The following is a 17,634-nucleotide window of genomic DNA, read 5'->3' on the forward strand; positions in this document are numbered from 1 at the left end:
GTAGGCAAAGAAGAGAAAAGTCAAGTTTTATAGTCCAATGAAAGAAAATTATACACATTGATACAGTGTCAAGGAGTAATATAATATGCATTTTCTCTTTTATATTGAAATAATTCTTATTAATATATTTGTTGAATATTGAATTGCTGATATTTAACCATTTTGACTTCTAAAAATGACAATTTCATATGGTTCAATGTAATATATTCATTTAATGAGTTATTCACAAATGCTTACTGAGGTCTATTGTTGCTAGGCACTATGATCTGTATTATGTGGAAACCATATAATTCATGCTATTGGGGGGGAAAAATCCGAACACATTTAGAATTTCAACGAGTATCTGTTAAACAAATAAAAAGATATTGCTTTGGAAATTAAAATGAGGCTGGGGTGGCTGGCCATGGTGGCTCATGCCTGTAATCCCAGCACTTTGGGAGGCAGAGGCAGAAGGGTTGCTTGAATTTAGGAGTTTGAGACCAGCCTGGGTGACACAGTGGACTCCCATCTCTATAAAAAAGTCAAAAATAAAAAAATAAGCTGGGTGTAGTGGTGCCATGTCTGTGTTCCTAGCTACTTGGGAGACTAAAGCAGGGGGACTGCTTGAGCCCAGGAGGTCAAAGCTGAAGTAAGCTGTGATCATGTCACTATACTCTAGCCTGTACAACACAGTGAGACCCTGTCTTAAAAAAAGAAATAAGAGGGAAAAGACATGAGAAGCATTGACAAGCTCAAATTAATGGGCCTTGGCAATTAATTATAGAATAGGGAGGTATCAAAAATGACTAAGATTCCAGGAACACATGATGACTTGAGAGAAGGCTGGGGAGCTTCTGAATGAAAAGGTGAGGTACAGGATGAGCTAATTTGGGGAGAGTATAAGGCTTCAGGTTTTAGGTATATTTTATTTGAGGCAATATGATAATGACAGAACCGCCCCTCAAACAGAATTTGCAAATTCAGGGCAGTATCTCAGAAGACAAGTTTGAGTGTATGTAAATACTGATAGAATCTTCATGGAGATAAAAACTGAAGCTATGAAAATGAATGAGATTTCTAAGAATATTAGCAAAGACAGTGAAGAGAGTTAAGGAGGGATAAAAATGGTAGAGAAAAATCAGAAGAAAAAAGCAAGCATGGGAGGCTGAGGCAGGAGGATTACTTGAATCCTGGAGGTGGAGGTAACAGTGAGCTAAGATTGCGCCACTGCACTCCAGCCTAGGCGTCAGAGTGAGACTCTGTCTCAAAAAATAAGAAAGCAAGCAGAAAAAATAATAAAAGAAAAAAATTGACATGGAAAAGTTTGACATGGAAACAAAAGAAGACAATTTCAAGAACTGGGTAATTCTCATTTAGAAATTGTTTTGTTTTATTTTTAAAGACAGAGTCTTGCTCTGTTGCCCAGGCTGGATTGCAATAGCATAATCTTGGCTTCCTGTAGCCTCCACCTCCCAGGTCAAGCAGTTCTCCTGCCTTGGCCTCCTGAGTAGCTGGGATTACAGGCACCTGCCACCACGCCAGCTAATTTTTTGTATTTTTAGAAGAGACGGGGTTTTGCCATGTTGGCCAGGCTGGTCTTGAAGTCCTGACTCAGGTGATCCGCCCACCTTGGCCTCCCAAAGTGCTGGGATTACAGGCATGAGTCACCACGCCCCACTTAGAAATTATTCTTCCTTTGGTCAGTTCTATAAACTTTAATCCTGCCATACATTTAAAATTCCCTAAAGAAGTTACTTCTTTTCTATATATCTCATGCAACAGTTCATGCACGTAAATGTTAACTTCTCTCTCTCTGCCTATAGGACTCACTTATCTCACATTACAAAAATAAAAACTTTTTTGAGACAGAATCTCACTGTGTTGCCCAGGCTGGAGTGCACTGGCATGATCACAACTCACTGCAGCCTCAACCTCCTGGGTTCAAGTGATCCTCCCATCTCAGGCTCCCTCCCAAGTAGCTGGCACTACAGGTATGCGTAACCATGGCCAGCTAAATATTGTATTTTTTGTAGAAATAGGGTATTGTCATGTTGGCCATACTGATCTTAAACTCCTAAGCTCAACCAATCTACCCGCATCAGCATCCCAAATCACTGGGATTGTAGGCACGAGCCACTGTACCCAGCCATGATTAGAGGTTTAAATACTACTGTTTCAGAAATTGAAAGAGCAGAGAGAAAATCAAAAAGAATGCAGAAGATACAGAGAACACTCTTCAAATTAGTTTAATATCAAATTGAACAAACTGACATTTTTATATAATTCCATCTAGTAATACCAGAATACACTGAATTCTTTTCAAGTGCAGATAAAACCACTGCCGAGATAATTCATATGCTGGATCAAAAAAATCTGAATAAATTTTAAAACTGAAATTATACAGTTAAAGCAATGCTTAAAAGGTAAGCACTTCTATGCTCAGTAGTTACACAATCCTCCCATTGAAACATCATAGCAATCTCATGAGGTAGCTTCTGTTACCATTTTACAGATACATAAACTAAGGCTAGGAGAGGTGAGATCACTCTTCAATGTCATACAGCTAGCAAGAGGCAGACTGTATTTCTTTGTAACAGTTTTACTAATATACAACTAACATACCATACAATTCACCCATTTAATGTGTACAATTCAGTGGCATTTATTATATCCAGAAAGTTGTTTATCACCACAACCAATTTTAGAGCACTTCATCACCCCCAAAGGAAGCCCTTTATTCTCTAGCAGATCCCTCCCCCATTTGCCCCAGTCTCCTCCCTCAGCCCTGGATAACCCCTCATCTGCTTCTGGTATCTACAAATTTGCTTATTCTGGACACTCCACATAAATAAGTCATATAATATGTGGTCAAAAATAAAAGGTGGCTGGTGCAGTGGCTCACACCTGTAATCCCAGCACACTGGGAGGCCGAGGCAGAAGGATCACCTGAGGTCAGGAATTTAAAACCAGCCTGGCCAACATGGTGAAACCCTATCTCTACTAAAAATACAAAAAATTAGCCAGGTGTGGTGGTGTACACCTGTAGTCCCACTCAGGAGGCTGAGGCAGGCGAATCACTTGAGTCCAAGAGCCAGAAGTTGCCATGAGCCAAAATTGCACCAATGCACTCCAGTCTAGGCAAGAGAGTGAAACTCAGTCTCAATAAATAAATAAACAAACAAACAAACAAACATAAATGTATTAGAAGAGAAGACAGGTTTGAGATCCAAGCTTAAAACACTAGAATTAATATAAAGTAAAGTAAAAAGGAAAAAAATAATAAAGTATGAATAGAAATAAATGAAATAGAAAAGAGAAACAGCTACTCAGAAGATGGAGACAGGAGATCTCTTGAGCTCAGGATTTCCAGGCCAGCCTGGACAACAGAGCAAGACCCTGTCTCAAAAATTTAAAATAAATAAGGCTGGACGCAGTAGCCTGATTTATTTTTTAGACTCTACTGAAAAATACAAAAATTAGTTGAGTGTGGTGGTGGGTGTCTGTAATCTCAGCTACTCAGGAGGCTGAGGCAGGAGAATCGCTTGAACCCAGGAGGCAGAAGTTGCAGTGAGCAGAGATTTCACCACTGCACGCCAGTCTGGGCAACAGAGCAAGATTCTGGCAATCATTAAAAAATCAGGAGACAACAGACGCTAAAAAGAATATGAAGAAATAGGAACACTTTAAACTGTTGGTGGGAATATAAATTAGTTCAACCATTGTAGAAGACAGTGTGGCGATTCCTCAAGGATCAAGAAATAGAAATACCATTTGACCCAGCAATCCCATTTTTTAGTATATACCCAAAGGATTATAAATCATGCTATTATAGACACATGCACATGTGTGTTTATTGTGGCACTGTTCACAGTAGCAAAGACTTGGAACCAACCCAAATGCTCATCAATGAGAGATTGAATAAAGAAAATGTGGCACATATACACCATGGAATACTATACAGCCATAAAAAAGGATGAGTTCATATCCTTTGCAAGGAGACGGATAAAGCTGGAAACCATCATTCTCAGCAAACTGACACAAGAACAGAAAACCAAACACCGCATGTTCTTACTCATAAGTGGGTGTTGAACAGTGAGAACACATGAACACAGGGAGGGGAACATCACATATTCAGAAAGCTGAAACTGGACCCTTCCTTACACCTTACCAAAAATTAACTCCAGATGGATTAAAGATTTAAACATAAGACCCAACACCATAAAAACCCTAGGAGAAAACCTAAGGAATACCATTCAGGACCTAGGCATGGGCAAGGACTTCATGACTAAAACACCAAAAGCCATGGCAACAAAAGCCAAAATAGACAAATGTATATAGAAAATCTTAAGGAACATATAAGAAAGCTAAAAGAACTAACAAGTACATTTAGCAAGACTGGCAGGATACAAGGTCAACTGTATTTACTTATTTTTTTGAGATAGGGTCTCTCATTCTTTCACCCAGGCTGGAGAGCAGTGACACGATCATGGCTCACTGTAGCCTTGACCTCCCGGGCTCAAGTGATCCTATTATCTCAGCGTCCCAGGTAGCTAGGGCTCTGGGGATGTGCCACCATACTCAGTTAATTTTTTGTACTTTTTGTAGACACGGGGTTTCACCATGTTGCCCAGCTGGTCTTGAACTCCTGGGCTCAAGTGATCTGCCTGCCTCAGCTTCCAAAAATGTCCAGCCAAATAACTCAATTTTTAAAGCATATCAAAACATAAAATACTTTGGAATAAATTATAAGACACATGCGAGACCTGTATGATAAAAACTATAAAATCCTGATGAAAGAAACAAAATATTTAAGTAAATGAGGATATATGCCATAATTATTGACCAAAAGATTCAATATTATTAAAATAGTAATTCCCCAGAGGTGAATTATACGTAGATTTTTAATGTAATTCCAAGCAAAATGTGACAAGGATGCTAAAATTCATACAGAAGTACAAAGGAATTAAAACAACCAAAACACTTAAAATCTTTTGGGGAAGAGGACTCTCCCTATCAGATTTTAAGAGTGTTTTTTTGAGATGGAGTCTCGCTCCATTGCCCAGGCTGGGCAATCTCGGCTCACTGCAACCTCAGCCTCCTGGTTTCCAGCAATTCTCCTACTTCAGCCTCCTGAGTAGCTGGGAGTACAGGTGTACGCCATCATGCCTGGCTAATTTTTTTTTTTTAATTTTTAGTAGAGACAGAGTTTTACCATGTTGGTCAGGCTGGTCTTGAACTCCGATCTCATGAACCATCTGCCTTGGCCTCCCAGAGTGGTGGAATTACAAGCATGAGCCACTGTGCCTGGCCAGATTTTAAGACTTTTTTAAAGCTACAGTAGTAAAGGCAGTAGTGTATTTGAAACAAATTCTGTAAATCAATGGAACAGAATTTAGAGTTCAGAAATATCCCTATACATATATGCTTAATTGATTTTCAACAAAGTTACCAAAGTATCTCAATGGGAAAAGAAAAATCTTTTCAACATATGGTACTAGAACAACTTGGAATTACATTTTAATATGGATTTTTAGTATATCCATATTAAAAAACTTTATCTCACACTGTAAACAAAAATTAACTCAAAATAAACCATAGACCTACATGTAAAAGCTAAAACTATAGGCTGGGCAAGGTGGCTTACACCTGTAATCCCATCACTTTGGGAGGCCAAGGTGGGTGGATCACAAGGTCAGGAGTTCAAGACCAGCCTGACCAACATGGCAATACCCTGTCTCTACTAAAAATAAAAATAAAAAAATTAGTGGGGCATTAACCAGGCATGGTGACATGTGCCTGTAATTCCAGCTACTTGGGAGGCTGAGGCAAGAGAATTGCTTGAACCCAGGAGGTGGAGGTTGCAGTGAGCTGAAACATAGAAAATCTTAAGGAACATATAAGAAAGCTTATATGCCACTACACTCCAGTCTGGGCAACAGAGCAAGACTCGGTCTCAAAAAATAAATGAATAAAATTTAAAAAGCTAAAACTATAAAACTCCTAGAAGAAAACATGGAAACATGGGAGAAGGCCAGGTGCAGTGGCTCATGCCTGTAATCCCAGCACTTTGGGAGGCCAGGCAGAAATTCGAGATCAGCCTGTCCAACATGGTGAAACCCATCTCTACTAAAAATACCCAAAAAATTAGCTGGGTGTGGTGGCAGGCACCTATAATTCCAGCTACTCAGGAGGCTAAGGAAGGAGAATTGCTTGAACCTGGGAGGCGGAGGTTGCAATGAGCTGAGATCATGCCACTGAACTCCAGCCTGGGTGACGGAGACTGTTTCAAAAACAAAGAAACAAACAACCAACCTTTGTAACTAGGTAAAGATTTCTGGGAAAATACACAAAAACACAAACAAGAAAACACTATTATATTTTTCATTATATCTTCAATTTGCATTCAACTAAACCTAATTTTGATGAAATTTTATGTTTTTAAATTTTGATGAAATTTAAAATGTAAATACCTTTACATATTATCTATCAGAATGGGCAGATTTAAAAGTCTGACAACAATGTTGGCAAGAATGAAAAGCAACTTTCAAAAGCTACTGATGAAAATGTAACTATGGTGCAACCACTTTGAGAAAAGGTCTAGCAATTTCTCTTTTTTTTAATTGAGACAAAGTCTCGCACCGCCGCTCAGGCTGTCGTGCAGTGGAGTGATCTCAGCTCACTGCAACCTCCGCCTCATAGGTTCAAGCAATTCTCCTGCCTCAGCCTCCCAAGTAGCTGGGACTACAGGGGTGCACCACCACGCCCAGCTAATTTTTTTGTCTTTTTAATAGGGACGTGGTTTTACCATATTGGCCAGGATGGTCTCGATCTCCTGACGTTGTGATCCGCCCGCCTCGGCCTCGCAAAGTGCTGGGATTACAGGCATAAGCCACCACACCCAGCTGCAATTTCTTATAAAACTAAACACATACCCATACTATGACCAAAAAAATTCAAAAGAAATGTCTGTGCAAACACTTATACAAGCCTCTTTATTTATAATAAAAAGCAGTTTTGTTTCTATTAGTCAACTATTTTATTTATTTACTTATTTGAGATAGGGACTCCCTGTTGCCCAGGCTGGAATGCAGTGCGTGATCATAAGTCACTGTAAAATCGAACTCCTGGGCTCAAGTGATCCTCCAGCCTTGGCCTTCTGAAGTGTTCAGATTACAGGCATGAGCCACATGCCCTGGCCTGTAATACCCTGTAAAACTGCCCATGTGTTAATCAGGAGGAGAATGCCTAAACTGGTATATTCAGACAATGGAATATTACTCAATAACAAAAAGGAATGATATACGGATACCTGGGACAACAGGGATGAATCTCAAGAACAATGCATGTGCTTAGTCACAGAAGGTTTACACAAGAGTCCATACTGTGTGATTTGAGTTCATGAACAGGTGCAAGTAATCTTGACCAAAACAATCAAGAGTGAGCTTCTGAGGTAATGGGTAGGGGACTAAAAAGGGGTATGAAAGAAACACTCCGGAATGATGCTACCTTGTATGAATTCAAAAAGGTTTAGATTACACAGGTATATTTATTTCCTCAAAACTTGCTTAATGGTATACTTTAATTTTGTGCATTTCACTGTATGTAAACTTTACATAAGAAAGAATGAGTAGGCAGAGCGTGGTGGCTCACGCCTGTAATCCCAGCACTTTGGGAGGCTGAGATGGGCAGATCACGAGGTCAGGAGTTCAAGACCAGCCTGGCCAACATGGTGAAAACCCGTCTCTACTAAAATACAAAAAAAAAAAAAAAATAGCTGGGCACAGTGGCGCATGCCTGCAATCCCAGCTACTCTGGAGGCTGAGGCAGGAAAATTGCTTGAACCAGGGCCCGAGAGGCAGAGGTTACAGTGAGCTGATCGCACCACTGCACTCCAGACTGTGCTACAGTGCAAGACTCCATTTCAAAAAAAAAAAAAGAAAGGATTAGTAGGTGGGGCACAGTGGCTCATGCCTGTTACTTCACTTTCAGAGGCCAACGTCGAAGAACTGCTTGAGGTCAGAAGTTTGAGTCCACCCTGGGCAAAGAAGCAAAACCCATCCCTACAAAAAAATTTAAAAATTAGCTGGGTGTGGTAGTGCACACCTATGGTCCCAGCTACTCAGGGGGCTAGAAGCCGGAGGATGGCTTGAGCTCAGGAGACTGAGGCTGCAGTGAGGTACAACTGCATCACTGTACTTCAACCTGCATGACAGAGACCCTGTCTCAATTTAAAAAGAAAAAATTAGTAGTTGGGCACAGTGGCAATGTGCCTATAGTTCCAGCAATGTGGGATGCTGAGGTGAGAGGACAGCTTGAATCCAGAAGTGCCCATAGGAAGATCTATCTCATTAAAAAAAAAAGTAAACATTTTATACATAGATAAATATATATGCATGATACAGTGTTTGTGGGTGATGTCCACAATTTACTTCAAAATGCATTAAAAAATAAGATGGGGCTGGGTGCAGTGGTTCATGCCTATAATCCCAACACTTTGGGAGGCCGAGGTGGGTCGATCACCTGAGGTCAGGAGTTTGAAAGGTCATGAGTTTGAAAGCAGCCTGGCCAATATGGTGAAACCTTGTCTCTAATAAAAAAAAAAAACAAAAATTAGCTGGGCATGGTGGTGCATGCCTGTAATCCCAGCTATTCGGGAGGCTGAGGCAGGATAATTGCTTGAACACAGGAGGTGGAGGTTGCAGTGAGCCAAGATGGCGCCATTGCACTCCAGCCTCATGATGACAGAGCAAGGCTCTGTCTTAAAAAAAAAGGGGTGGTGGTGGTGGGGACGGCCACAGTGGCTCATGCCTGTAATTCCAGCACTTTGGGAGGCTAAGGCGGATGGATGATGAGGTCAGGTGATCAAGACCATCCTGGCCAACATGGTGAAACCCTGTCTCTACTAAAAATACAAAAATTAGCTGGGTATGGTGGCATATGCCTGTAGTCCCAGCTACTCAGGAGGCTGAGGAAGGAGAATCCCTTGAACCAGGGAGTCGGAGGTTGCAGTGGTGCCATCTCTGCTCACTGCACTCCAGCCTAGGTGACAGCGAGACTCTGTCTTAAAACAAACAAACAAAAAAGAAAATCATAAGGAAGAGAAAATATATTTACTATTCATTAAATGGAAGTGGATTATCACAAAGGTCTTCATCCTCATTGCCTTCACATTGAGTAGGCTGTGGAGGAGGAGGAGAGGTTGGTCCTGTTGTCTCAGGCATGGCAGAGAGGAGAGGTGGCAGAGGTGGAAGGGGAGGCAGCAGAGACAGGCAACTGGGTGTAATTTTATGCATAATTTGTGTCTGATATTTTTGCTTTTTCATTTCTCTAAAATGTTTCTTTATGGCACCAATCCTTTCACTATTTACTTTCATATCAGTGCCCATTATCATAGAAGCATCCATGTCATAGAAGTCAAAAGTCCAATCCTGAATAATCTAAGCCCTTCTGCAGGATTGTCTAATGTGAATTTGTTTTCTTCCTGCTTTTTCTATGTCTTCTTCCTGGCACTGGTTCAGAAACATTCATATCCACCCCAAGTCATCTTCTGTTAATTCTTCTGGTGTGGTGTCCTTTAGCTCTTGAACCTCTCCAAGATCTGTATCTTGAAACCCTTTCTTCCCAACCCTTTTTGCCACATCGACAATCTCTTTCATGATTTCCTTGACTGTCACAAATCCTGTGAAGTCATGCGCAACATCTGGACAGTTTTCTCTAGCAGGAATTTATTGTTTCAGGCTTGATGGCTTTCAAGGCTTTTTCTATAATAATGATGGCATTTCCAATGGTGGAATCCTTTCAAGCTTTCATGATTTCTCTCCATTGGGGGTTCTCTTCCATAGTTTTGGTAACACTTTCCATAGAGTTCTCTGTGTAATGAACCTTAAAGGTCTTTATGACCCCCTGATCTAGAGGCTAACATTGTGTTTGGGGCCATTTTGACACCTTCAGTATTGAATTAATGGGGTTCTGGATAGCCAGAGGCATTGTCAAGAATGAAAACAAATTTAAAAGGTAGTACCTTACGGGCAAGGTACTTCCTGATCAGGGACAAAGCATCAACAAAACCAATCTGGAAAAAAAGTTCCTGTTGTCCAGACTTTTTTTTTTTTTTTTTTTTTTTTTTGAGACAGTCTCGCTCTGTTGCCAGGCCAGAGTGCACTGGTGCAATCTTGGCTCACTGCAACCTCCGCTTCCTGGGTTCAAGTAATTCTCCTGCCTCAGCCTCCCAAGTAGCTGGGACCACAGGCGCATGCCACCACACCCAGCTAATTTTTGTATTTTTAGTACAGACAGGATTTCACCATGTTGGCCAGGATGATCTCGATCTCTTGACCTCATGATCTGTCTGACTTGGCCTCCCAAAGTGCTGGAATTACACCACGCTTGACCACATTGAGACCTTCTTGTTGTACTGGCAGCTGGTGTTTATCTTTTCTCTCAAGGTGCATTAGCAGCTTTATAGATAAGGACTGTCTTGATCATAAACCCAAGTGCATTTGCACAAAATAACAGAGTTGTCTATCCCTTCCTGTGTTACATCCTGGTGTTCACTTCTCTTCCTTACTAATAAACCTCCTTTGTGGCAGTTTTTTCCAGAAAAGGGTACTACCTTCTGCACTAAAAACCTGTTCAGACAGGTATCCTTTCTCCTCAATGGCACCTGGGAACTTGTCTGCTGCCTCTTGGTTGGCAGAAGCTGCTTCTCATTCTTAACATTTTTTTTTTTTTTTTTGAGACGGAGTTTCCCTCTTGTTACCCAGGCTGGAGTGCGATGGCGTGATCTCGGCTCACCGCAACCTCCACCTCCTGGGTTTGGGCAATTCACCTGTCTCAGCCTCCCGAGTAGCTAGGATTACAGGCACGTGCCACCATGCCCAACTCATTTTTTATATTTTTAGTAGAGACGGGGTTTCCAGGATGGTCTCGATCTGTTGACCTCGTGATCCACCCGCCTCAGCCTCCCAAAGTGCTGGGATTACAGGCTTGAGCCACCACGCCCGGCCCATTCTTAACATTTTTAAAGCCAAAGCTCTTCTGAAAATTATCAAACCACCTTTTGCCAGAATTTAATTCTCCAGCTTTGGATCCTTCACTTGCCTTTTGCTTCAAGTTGTTATATAATGAGTTAGCTTTTTCTCAAATCGTAATATATATATCTTTTTTTGTTTTTTTAATATGGAGTCTTGCTCTGTCACCCAGGCTGGAGTGCAATGGCATGATCTCAGCTCACTGCAACCTCCACTTCCTGAGTTCAAGAATTTCTCCTGTCTTAGCCTTCCAAGTATCTGGGACTAGAGAGGCACACCACCATGCCCAAGTATTTTTTGTACTTTTAGTAGAGACAAGGTTTCACCATATTGGTCAGGCTGGTCTTGAACTCCTGTGATCTTAGGTGACCTCAGGTGGTCCACCCACCTCAGCCTCCTGAAATGCTGGGATTATAGGCATGACTCACCACGCCCAGCCTAAAGTATGTCTTATAGTAACCTTGCACCCACATAAACGCTACATTTTCGTTATGAGACAAAAAGGTATTTCACAAAAAGTGCAAGGTTTTCATGCCTGCTGGGATGGCTTCATAAATTTCCGTTTCTTTTTTTACAATATTCCTTACTGGATAAATTTATCTTGAAATGGCAGGCAACCAAAATGACAAACCTTGATCTATGGTACATATCCAGCAATTCAACTTTTTCCAGTAATGTCATGACTTTCCTTTGCTTCTTGGGAGCACCTGATGCATCACTTCATACGAGTCTCATCTTAGTATGCAATATTTATAGTACTGCACTAACACAATTAAAAATATGCAAGAACTGCGAGAGATCACTTTTTATTACAATACACAATTTACTGGAGAGACAAACTGCTCATGGAGATGATATGCATTTTAAGCAGTACTTGCAACACTTGAGCTCACTGCCAGAGCAACAGGATGTGACTACAAAATTATTACAGTAGTACATTAGGCACTACAGTGATTTTTTTTTTTTGAGATGGAGTTTCGCTCTTGTTACCCAGGCTGGAGTGCAATGGCGTGATCTCGGCTCACCGCAACCTCCGCCTCCTGGGTTCAAGCAATTCTCCTGCCTCAGCCTCCCGAGTAGCTGGAACTACAGGCACGCACGACCATGCCAAGCTAATTTTTGTACTTTTAGTAGAGATGGGGTTTCACCTTGTTGACCAGGATGGTCTCGATCTCTTGACCTCGTGATCCACCCGCCTCGGACTCCCACTGTGCTGGGATTACAGGTGTGAGCCACCGCGCCTGGCCTACAGTGATTTTATGTAGTTATGATTTAATATTGCATCATTACTTTTGTTTACATTTCTCTGGACTGTGAATGATACCATATATGGTAAGTGTGTGTACAAATTATAATCATTAATAATAGATTTACATATATTTTATAGTAGTAAATAATAAAATAGATTAGTCTTCATATATTTTATGTATTCATGACATACTGTTTTCTTAATTTTTTGGTAATATTTTATTTATTTTCTCATGCACTGGCCTACTGTACTTAAACATTTCCATCAGACTTGAAAAATAATTTTACTTTAGAAGAAAGAAAATATTTTACTTATTTAGCTTTTGTTTATACTGTTTTATTATGAAGACTTGTGTGTATGTGTGTGTGTGTGTGTGTGTTTTGGTTTTTTTTAGACAGAGTCTCGCTGTTGCCAGAGGCCAGGCTGGAGTGCAGTGGCACAATCACGGCTCATTGCAACCTCCGCCTCCTTGGTTCAAGCAATTCTCTTGCCTCAGCCTCCTGAGTAGCTGGGACTACAGGCATGCGCCACCACGCCCAGCTAATTTTTATATTTTTTTAGTGGAGATGGGGTTTCACGATTCCAACCAGGATGGTTTCGATCTCTTGACCTCGTGATCCACTCGCCTCAGACTCCCAACGTGCTGGGATTACAGGCGTGAGCCACTGCACCCGGCCTTTTTTTGGGTGTTTTTTTAAGAGCTAGGATCTTGCTACGTTTTCCAGGCTGATCTCCAATTCCTGGCTTCAAGCAATCCTCCTGTCTCAGCCTCCTGAGTAGCTAGGACTGTAGGTATATGCCACTGCTCCCAGCTTGAGTTTTTGTTTGTTTGTTTCTACTATAATGGAATGTGTTTTTATTCACGCATTGGAAAAGACTTTGCTACAAATTAATACAAACTTGTCACTAATAAATTCTTTTTTTTTTTTTTTGAGACGGAGTTTCACTCTTGTTACCCAGGCTGGATGGAGTGCAATAGCGCGATCTTGGCTCACCGCAACCTCCGCCTCTGGGTTCAAGCCATTCTCCTGCCTCAGCCTCCTGAGTAGCTGGGATTACAGGCACGTGCCACCATGCCCAGCTAGTTTTTGTATTTTTAGTAGAGATGGGGTTTCACCATGTTGACCCAGATGGTCTCGATCTCTTGACCTCGTGATCCACCCGCCTCGGCCTCCCAAAGTGCTGGGATTATAGGCTTGAGCCACCGCGCCCAGCCATAAATCCTTCTTTAAGTAAGAAAATAATATCACATGAGCATAACTTTGTATGAGTTTTCATGTCCTGGAGCCTTGTTGCTTCATATAAAAAGTGCAGGTTGGTAAAAATTAAAATGTGGTAATATGGTGTAACGGGCTTAACCCAATGAGGGTACGATAAAGGATGACTATTATTTTTACATGAATTCAACTGAAATCCGGATAGGGCAACACCAATAACAATGTTTCCCATATAGCTTTAACATTGTTGTTTGTCATCCCCTCATCTACCCAATGAGAATTAAAGGTAGCCTGTTAGGCTGCTTGACAGGACCACTGAATGCTATGAATCAACCATACTCTATCCTCTCAATTAACAGATGGGAAAGCAGAGGTCCAGGGAGTTTGGAAAACTTGTCCACAAAGGGACAACTACTTTGTGGCTGAACTATGTCTAGGACCAGGGCTCTTTCTATCAACATGAGCATGAGCATCACTTTATACCTGCCTTGACATGTAGAAAGCACCTCCTCAGCTCCATGATTTTATTATGCTACAGCACTCAGCTCATGAAAATGGCTTTTTTTCCTCCTTTCTTGTCTTTGGAAGATTTTTTGCATTCTTGTAGCAGCTGATTCCGTACTAACCCTTAAATTGAAAAAATATGTATATGCACGCAAGTGAATATGTGGAAGAAACAGCACTAGGTCTCCCTGGACAACCCAGTACAGGCCACACCCAGGCAGTCACAAAGCACAAATAAGAAATGGTCTTCCCATGTGAGTTGCTTTCAACACTTCAATACTAAAGAGCTCAGAAGTGCTTACACTATGAAAGAAGCCTATGAACATTTGTAGACTCCCCTTTAACGTGTCTCATTTTGAGACAGAACAGTGAGCAGGCTGACCAGCTGCTCTTCATGTACTTCTTGTAGTAAATCCTTCAAAGAATGAAGAGTGAAAACAACTCATTTCTCCTGGAATTTTTCCTTCTTATCATTTTGCTTTTTTAAAGGTTATTATATTTAGGTATAGGCATAAGACATTATAAAATATAAGGGATATCATGTGAGGGAGGAAATCAGTGAATCCAAAAAAATCTTTCATAGAAATTAAAAATCAGAACTTGGGGGCAAGGTAAGAGGCAACACACTCTTTCCACAGAGCTGTTACACATAGCCCAACTGTCCTCAAAAGCAGGAATGAAAAAAAAAAACAGACCTCAGCTTCATAATGAAGCTGGGTTCTTTGTCTGACAGCTTTTAATGTCCTTAAAACTGGGCTAGGCAACATGAGTCTTTCCTGGAATAGGCCAAGGAAGACAAGTCCAGTTTGGTTTTTGAGACTTTAGTGAGCCAGCAGCTCATGGAGGGACATGCCATCACCATCGTGGGAGTACACCCAGTTTTTCCCAGTCCAGTCATAACACTTGCGTCCACCTGATGGAGAAGATAACCCGATTTGCTTGTTTGGCGTCTGCTTATTGATCACGTAGGTTCTTAGATCTCTACCCAGTTTAGCAGTTTACTCCCAAGAAAACATCATAGTCCTTAAAAAACATGTATGGCTTGTCTGCAAGGTCTTCAAAAAACTCTGCTAAGGAGTCTAGTGTTTCTTCTGCTAGTCTTTCATGGGTGGTCTCATCTAGAGAGCCTGAGTGGCCCAAAGTTCCCGATTTCCTCAAATTCCTCAAATAGACACTCTGCTTTTGACATTCCAAATCTGGTTGAGGCCATGGAGGTTCAAACTGGTGAGGCAGGGTGCACAGGCCACGGCGATTCCGGTGCACAGGCCCCGGTGGTCACAGAGTGGGGCCAACTCTGCTGGCTGTGGGGCCCGGGTTAGCAATGTTTTCAACATTTCTAGGCTATGTAGTTCATTTGTTTTTCAAATTATTGCAAATCTCTAAAATTTTTCCAATATATTTATTTTTTAAAAATTGTGTCTAAGTGGACCTGCCCAGTTGGCCCATGCAATGGCACAATCAGAGCTCACTGCAGTCTCAAACTCCTGGGCTCAAGCAATTCTTCCACCTTAGCCTCCTGAAGGGAGACTACAGGCACATAACACTACACCTGGCTAATTTTTAAAATTTCTTTATGGAAACGAGTTCTCACTATGTTGCCCAGGCTGGTCTCAAATTCCTAGCCTGAAGTGACCTTCCTGTCTTGGCTTCCCAAAGTGCTGAGATTGCAGGTATAAGCCACTGTGCCTGGTCCATTGCATAGTTCTTTTACATTTTAAAATTATCATTATAAAATGGAAAAAAAAATACTTTGAAATCAAAAGCTGCAAAATATTTTTTAAATGTTCAGTCATATTTGAAAAAAATGTTACTTACAAAAGTGAAAAATATAATGGCTAAAATATTTAAAACCTCAATGAAGTATTGTATAGGTAAATGCATACACAAAAAAGCAACAGCTAGCAAAGTGGATTATCAAGTCAAGCAAAAGATTTGAACACGTTATTTACAAAGAAAAACACAGAAGAACACATGTGAGAAGTTGCTCAACCTCAACAGTAATCCTGGAAATAAAAATTAAAACCACAATGACCTACCACTTTACACTCACCAGAGTCACAAAAACTATAAAGTATGACTGCAACAAGTGTTGGAAAGGAGGGATTACAGAAATAGCAACACTTACATCCTGCTAGGATGAGTATATACTGATTCACCGCTTTGGAAAACAGTCTGGCATTATCTAGTAAAGTTAAATATGCTTATATCCTCTGATCTGCAATTCTACTAATAGGTATATTATTCAGAGAAAATCTTATATATGTGTACCAGGAAACGTATACAAGAATTTCACAGTATCTTTTTTTTTGAGTCAGGGTATCGCTCTTGTTGCCCTGGCTGGAATGCAACGGCACGACCTCAGCTTACCTCAACCTGTGCCTCCCAGGTTCAAGCAATTCTCTTGCCTCAGCCTCCCAAGTAGCTGGGACTACAGGCATGTGCCACCACGCCCAGTTAATTTTGTATTTTTAGTAAAGACAGGGTTTCACCAGGTCAATCAGGCTGGTCTCAAACTCCCAACCTCAAATGATCTGCCCACCTGGGATTACAGGCATAAGCCACCCTGTCTGGCCCCATTTTTTTTTTCTTTTTTTCTGAGACTGAGTCTTGCTCTGTTGCCCAGGCTGGAGTTCAGCAGTATAATCTCGGCTAACTGCAACCTCTGCCTCCTGGGCTCAAGCAATTCTCCTGTGCCAGCCTCCTGAGTAGCTGGGATTACAGGTGCATGCCACCACTCCTGGCTAATTTTTGTATTTTTATTAGAGACCAAATTTCATCATGTTGGCCAGGCTGGTCCTGAACTCCTGTCCTTGTGATCTGCCTGCCTCAGCCTTGCAAAGTGCTGGGATTACAGGCATGAGCCACCGCACCTGGCCAGCATCATTTATATAATAATAAAACCTTGGAAACAACCCAAATGTCCATTATCAGCATAATGAAGAAGTAATTTGCAATATATAGTAAAATAATATTTAGTGTTGTATGGTCAAACAAAATAAATGAATGATAAGTTATAGACATCAACATGGCTCTGTCTGAAAATAAACCAATCAATCAATCAATAAAATTTAGTAAGTGAGTTTCATTTGAGAGAAAGATAGGATCAGGGAGGTATAAAAAATGTTCTACTTTTTTTTTTTTTTTTTTTTTTTGAGATGGAATTTTGCTGTGGTCACCCAGACTGGAGTGCAATAGTGTGATCTTGGCTCACTCAACCTCTGCCTCCTGGGTTCAAGCAGTCCTCCTGCCTCAGCCTCCAGATAGCTGGGATAACAGATGCATGCCACCATACCTGGCTAATTTTTTTATTTTTAGTAGAGAAGGGTTTTTAGTATGTTGGGCAGGCAGGTCTTGAACTCATGACCTCAAGCCATCCACCAGCCTTGGCCTCCCAAAGTGCTGGGATTACAGGCAGAAGCCACCACATCCAGCCAGAAAATGTTCAACTTTTAAACAAAGGATAGGCACTCAGATGTGGCTTAATATGGTAAATGTTTATACTTTACATCTTCATTTGTGAATACGTATTTTTTTTTAACTTAGAACAGTGTGACAGTACATTTGTAAATATTATTTTCAATTTATCCAAACCTTATTGTATACAGGCAAAATATGATACATGGTTTTTAATACCTAAAATGATAAAATTCATCTT

The 17,634-nt window shown here is 41.0% G+C and overlaps 1 protein-coding gene and 1 pseudogene across 11 annotated transcripts in view; both read right to left on the bottom strand.

Annotated features, from left to right (window-relative positions):
• Positions 1-17,634, bottom strand: part of SCAI (suppressor of cancer cell invasion) — a 201,738-nt gene that overhangs the window by 11,391 nt on the left and 172,713 nt on the right. The gene's annotated exons all lie outside the window — the stretch shown is intronic.
• LOC144576619 (frataxin, mitochondrial pseudogene) lies at positions 15-17,633 on the bottom strand (annotated as a pseudogene). Its single transcript, XR_013518840.1, has one exon. The product of XR_013518840.1 is annotated as a frataxin, mitochondrial pseudogene (transcript).

Source organism: Callithrix jacchus, chromosome 1 (genome assembly GCF_049354715.1).
Source record: "Callithrix jacchus isolate 240 chromosome 1, calJac240_pri, whole genome shotgun sequence".
Lineage (NCBI taxonomy): Eukaryota > Metazoa > Chordata > Mammalia > Primates > Cebidae > Callithrix > Callithrix jacchus.